The following is a 7,032-nucleotide window of genomic DNA, read 5'->3' on the forward strand; positions in this document are numbered from 1 at the left end:
TTTCTCCCATATTAGGTTTGTTCTGATCAGATCAGTTCTGATCAGATCAGTTCTGATAAGTTATGATGTTCTGGCATCCTCTCGAGTTTCAATACACTGCCAATGTAGGTGCGTGGGGGACGCATAGGGAGGTTCATCCTCCTTTTTCGAATCTCCCTCGCTCTTTGGAGAGATGATAAACTTACTTTTCTCGGGGTCAAGAAAGTGAAAGGATGCCCCGTCCTCAAAGATGACAAAAGAGTGTGGCGCGTCGTACTCCCCTTTCAAGAGAGGACTTCGAAGATGATTCTCCAAGCTCTTCGGATAGCGATGTGGCTAGACGGCCTCCTCCCATGGTTCCTGGGAGAAAAGACACAGGCCTTTTGCCATCTGAAATCTTCCCTAGTGGGAAATGGCTCTGATATTTGACCGAGGAGGGATGCAATTCCTACTCTTACTGCGCTGCTTTAGCTTCAGGTATTCCACTGAAGCACGGTGGACCATCTGCCCCCTGGCAAGGTTGCAGTCTATACTGCGACATTTAGGCTAGGGCTTAGGTTTCCCCTCCATCCCTTCGTCTTTGACGTTTTGAGAGGATACAACATTGGTTTGACTCAATTAACATCTAATTCCTGGCCCAACATTTTTTGATTTGTGGCCAAATGCGAGTTGAGCAGCATCGCACCTTCTTCCTTGGCTTTTGTTAGGCTGGTGGATATCGTTCCCTCTACTAGTTCTTCGCGGGGATGGTTCTCCCTTTATAGTAGGAAAAACGGTAGTAGGGAGATTGTTAGCGCTTCAATTTTTCCAGAATAAGCTCAAATTATGCAGAGAGGTTGTGTTATATAATGTTACTTTGAAGGTTTTGAGAAAAACTAGGGAATTAGATATAGCAGAGAAGCTGTTCGACGAAATGCTTCAGAGAGGTATTAAACCTGATAATGTTACTTTTTTTTACTATTATTAGTTGTTGTAGGATGTGCAATATGCCACAAAAAGGCGTTGAGTGGTTTGAGAAGATGCCACAAAAAGATGTGCAATAATCCTCTGATGAAATTGTCAAAAGCCACCCCGTCCGGTAAGTCAGGTATCTGTCCGACTTTTAAATTGAAGCATTTTACATAGCTATATTTCTCTCCCTTTTATGGTCTCCATATTTAATCACATCCTCTTTTTAATACCATAAATAATTCACCCACTAACAATTTTTTTAAAATAAACAATAATAAACTACTCTACTTCCATCTTATTTTATAAAATTAACACATCCTTCTAAACTCTATGTTGATTTAAGTGTGTCATTTAACACGGGGAGAGTACCATGTTAACGATAACCCGTAAAAGAAAAATAAAAAGGAAATTTGGTGAAACCCTACCTTTAAGTTTGGGGGTTTTGTTAATTGCTACATTTTAGAAAGAAAATTATAGTTTACTACCTTATAAGTTTGGTTTGTTTGACTAACACTACTATTTGACGTTTTTCGTTAATGTTTTCCATCTTTGAACTCCACTACAACAGTTATTAAATATGGCAAACGAACAAAACAACAAATGAACAGAGATATTTAAAAGAATAGAAGAAAAACACGACGAAAAACATTAACGGAAAACGTCAAATGGTAGTGTTAGTCAAACAACCAAACTTATAAGGTAGTTAAATTAAAAAAAGGTTTTTATAAGGTAGAAATTCACCAACAAGCGGATAGTGCAGGGGCGTGCACGTAGATCTACGTGCACCTGTACCAAAACGCAAAAACATTAAAACAAAATGCATAAAACAAAAATAACACAAAAATCGAAAAAGAACGTAATAAACTAAACAGAAAGAACATAATAGAGTAAACGAAAAGAACATTAACCAAAACCTGAAAAGAACACTAATGTTAAAAAACTAACGAAAAGGTACAAAAATGAAAAGAACACATTCTCTCTCCTGATAAACTAAAAAGAACAAATATTTTTCAAAAAGAACATCATGTAAAAAATGCAACAGAAAAGCAAAAAACATCAAGTATCGATAATATTATAAAAAATAAAAATAAAAAACGGTAAAAAAAGTTAAAAAGAGCACAAAATAATTAAAAAAAAGAACAACAACTTTTTTGTTAAAACACAAAGAAAAAAATAAAATTAAATAAAATAATAAAAACTCAAAATTAAAAAAAAAAACGACAACAAAAAAAGGAAAAAAGAACAACATTTTCTTTTTCCTTATCAAATAAAAGGACATAATGAAAATGACGAACATAACAACATCTTTATGTTCTTTTACTAGTTGTATTTGTTCTTTTTTAATCATTTAGCGTACTAATTAAAAAGACGAAAACGAAGATATTTGGATGCACTTAAAACTAGATTTATATTTTTATTTAAAGGTAGTTTTGTTCTTATCCCATGCACCAGATCTATGTTCTTTTATTAAGTGTTATTTGTTCTATTCAAACGATTTTATATTCTAATTAAAAAGAAGAAACGACAATTTTTTGATGCACTTAAAACTTAATCTTTATTTTTTTTAAAATTAATTTTGTTATTTTGCCACGAATCAGACTATGTTCTTTTTTAAGTGTTAATTAATTTATCTTTTCAAACCATTATATGTTCTAATTAAAATGAAACGACAAAATTTTGAAGAACTTTAAACCGAATCTATGGTACTTTTAATTTATTACTGTTCTTTTCCTATGCTTTACGCGTTCTTATTAAGAAAAGAAGACGAGAATGCAATGAAATTGTTGAACTTAAAACCAGATCTACAATGTTGCTATGTTCGTTTACAAGTGTAGTTTGTTCTTTTAATAAATTGTGTTTTAATGATTTTGGACTTAAAAAACATAAATTTGTTCCTTTTAATTATTTTTTTTATTCTTTTAATAAAAAAAGTACAATAATTGTGTTACGAGTTATTATAATATCTATGTTCTCAATCCTCAGAAAATATCATGCTCTCCTGTGATTCTACTGCTTCGAAAACTATTTTCAACTAAGGATAAACATTCAGAAGGAATTTCAGAGAGAGAATAGGGAGAAAATGTAATTTTTACTCTTTCACCCATTATGTTGAGAGAATATAAATCATCGATCTCCTATTTCACTCTCTAAAATGTATTTCTAAAATTCTTAAATGACTAATAGTTATGATTCATAAGTACGATTAATATATATATATATATATATATATATATATATATATATATATATATATATATATATATATATATATTTATATATATATATATATTTATATATATATATATATATGAAAAAATAGGAATTAGAATCAAAGAAGAACAAGAAAGGAGAAAGGAAAATTCTTAAAAAGTGCATAATGAGAACTGTACACGTGTTTTTATTTTGTTCTTTTAACGAGATATTATAAAAAGAACAAATGAAAGACTAAAAGAACAAATAGATAGATTAAAAGAACAAGTCAAGTACCTTGTCCCACAATAACATATGATTCTGAATCATCATTAGCATCATTCTGTTATGAATTATCGAGCACATTATTTATAATATCTAAAAAAATAATACGTTAACATGTATAATAACAAGAAAAAGAACGCAATCAAAAGAACAAAGGATAAATAAAAAGTAACACGAAAAATAACACAATAAAATAAAAAGAATTAATTATGAAAAGCAAATGAAATTGAAAATAATAAAAAAGAACACAATAAAATAAAAGAACAAATTATGAAACGCAAATGATATATTTTTCTACTATAATGAAATTGTTCTTTTAATACGAGCATATGTTCTTTAAATACGTTAAACTGTTCTTTTCTGGAAAACAAATCGTTATTACATATTCAAAATCTTAAAAATCTTCAAAATCAACGATTTCAACGATATCAGCGTGTTATTACATAATTTGATTCATTAAAATCATCAAAACACGATTATTACAAAATCAAAATCTTTAAAAACACGATTATTACAAAATCAAAATCATCAAAACATACATTTTATTATTACAAAATTGAAAAATTACCTCCCAAAATCTAATTATTATCTGCAAAATTCAGATCTAAAGAAGAAGAATCAATTTAATTGAAGTAGAAAAATCAACGAATTTTTGAGAATTTTCCTTACTTTCTCTCTCTAAAAACTATTTTACAAAACCTAGTTCACACATTCTCTCTCTTTTTCACAGTTTTAATTCAAAACATAAAATCCAGAAGAATATATATCGCAAGAATAATAGCGAATTAAATAAAAACGCGAAAAACATAGGTGAAAAGAACATAGCCTTTAATGTTCTTTTGTTCAAGGGATTGTTCTTTTGTTTTTAGGGAATTGCTCTTTTTTTTCTGGGGATTTAATAAAACATGCGCGTTTTGTGTTTTTTTTTTATTTCGTTTTGTTCCCAATGCACCTAGAGAACGGTGCACTCACCTGCACCATCAAATTTGCGGCAATTCAAAAAAACACTAAACTCAAAGATAGTGTTTCACAAAATTTCCATGCTAACGATAACAAAAAAAAGGAACATTTTGTAATATTAATCCAACCGTTGGCCGATTTTCTTTTGTTAATCCCACCTATGACATATTTTTTAATAATCTCACATTTACTACCCAACGACTTTTATTAGGCTTAAGTGATCGGTGAAAAAACCAACGAGATGGTGATGAATTGATGATAATGACTGAATATATCGAGGGAGAGTACTGCCACGTAGGGACATATTATCGACTACAACAAGTTTATGACCTGTTAGATCCAATAAAATTTACTGAATAGTAGATATAAGATTATTAAAAAATACTCTTCATAGGTAGGTTAAACGGATTTTTCATGAAATGACCACGAGGTTTGCAATAATGCACCAAACACCCCTAATGTTTCCCGAATGCACCAAACACCCCTGACGTAAGCAATAAATATAATAAATGCCCTTTTGGCTGACGGACGTTAACTCTCCGTTAGGCAGTTAATTAGTTAAAACTTAATGCACCAAATACCCCTAAGGTTTGATACAATGCACCAAATACCCCTGAGATTTGTTTTCATTTTTTCCAAAAAACTAGCCGTTAGTTTTGAATAATATAGCCGTTGCCAGCACTGATTTCCCTTACATATACCCCCCATTAACCCATTCCCCCCTTGCAGAACAGCAACAACAACAACAACTAAACCCCAGAACAACAACATCAACAACAAAACCCCCAACACTCCACCCCAATCCCCCACCAGCATCAACAGGACAACAGCAACAACATCAACAAGACAACAGCACAACATCAACAACACAGCAGCAACAACATCAACAATACAGCAGCAACAACATCAACAATACAACAGCAACAACATCAACAATACAACAGCAACAACATCAACAATACAACAGCAACAACAACCAACAGCAGCACCAACATCAACAAGACAACAGCAACAACAACCCCTGTGAACAACACCAACATCAACAAGAAAGCAACTGCACTGCAACAACAACCAAAAACAGCACCAACAATAGCCAGACAGCAACTGCAACTGCAACAACAACAACACAGCAGCAGCACCTCCCCCTCCCCTCCACATTCAACATGAGTTCCTCATCCAATACATCATCATCCTATCTATTTTCCTACATCATTGTTCCAAACAAATGTTGTCCTGTTTGTGCAAACAAATGTGCAATAAAAAGCTCGGAGACATCAAAAAATCCACAGAGGCTATATTACAAGTGTGATCCTTGTAACTATTTTCTGTGGTGCAAAGGCACAGTGGAGCAACCAAATCAACAACACCAGCAACAACAAAGCAACATGGAGTATGAAGGAACATCGGAAGACAACAACAATATGAGTGACGAACTCAAGAAACTGAAAAAGAGAGTGAAAGAGCTCAAAAAATTCAAAGCTAATGCAATTAAAATAGGAATTGCAATGTTTATGTTTCTAATATTTGTAATCAGGAAGTAATGAAGCCAAACCATGATAGTTGTAATGGCACGAGAACCTAAGTTTCATTTATCAATAATAGAGTAACTGATTGTTTCCAAAATAAACCGAACATCAAGTTGTCGGGAACTTTACAAAAACTACCAAAATGTGCCACAACTTAAGCTTGTTTCCAAAATGTGTCATAACTGAACATAAAAATAGAAATGTAAACTAAAACCTAAGCTTACTAGCAGTTAAGCAGCTCTGGCCTTCTTTCCCTTTGATGCAGCAGATGTGGAGCCCTTTCTCTTTCCAGCAGTAGATGTTGAAGCACCACCAGCAGCAGCAGCAGATTCCTTCCTCTGTTTGGCAGTGGAGCCTCCCTTACAGGTTCTTGAGTTGTGCCCAACTTGCTTGCACTTCCCACACTTCACAGCAGTGCTTCTCTTCCCCTTTTTCTTCTCATGAGCACCCCTTCTTCTCTGCTTGGCTGGTCTGCCAGCTGCTCTCTTCATTATTGGGGGAAGAATTCTAGGCAGGTCAAATGTGGGCCATTGTGATGAGTCAGGCATTGGGTGAATGTGTTCTGAGTATGTGAACTTATATGCTGCCCCTTTGAAGTATGGACTGACAAAGTCAGCATGCCTGAGTCTCTGATGGTATATGACCCTAAGAGCATGCTTGCAAGGTATGCCACACCCTTGCCATTTACCACAACCACACACCCCAGCAGTGAGCCTAATTGGGAACTTCACATGACCATCTGTAACCTCAAACTCACCCCCCCAGCATTACTTGCAGAGCAGAACCTTGAGTCAGCACTCCTCTCTTCCAACATCTTAACAGCATATGGTGTCAATTGATCGGGTGCAATATCAACAGCTTTATCAAATCTAGTCCCTATTTTCTTCATGCACCAAGACCTTATTTCTAACATAAAAGAATATAAACACTGAAATCAGACACTTATATCCAAAAAAAACTCGACTCGGACACTTGAACACAAACCCCACTCAGACACTTAACAAAAACTCGACTCGGACACTTGAACACAAACCTAAGTAAATAAGTTCCAATTAAAAAAAATTAGGATAAAATGAGATTGATTAACTTCAAGGAGTGTCATAATAGGAAGATCCCTAAAGGGTTTGGTGCACGTGTTGAA

The sequence above is a fragment of the Spinacia oleracea genome, chromosome 5 (assembly GCF_020520425.1).
Source record: "Spinacia oleracea cultivar Varoflay chromosome 5, BTI_SOV_V1, whole genome shotgun sequence".
In the NCBI taxonomy this organism is placed as follows: domain Eukaryota; kingdom Viridiplantae; phylum Streptophyta; class Magnoliopsida; order Caryophyllales; family Amaranthaceae; genus Spinacia; species Spinacia oleracea.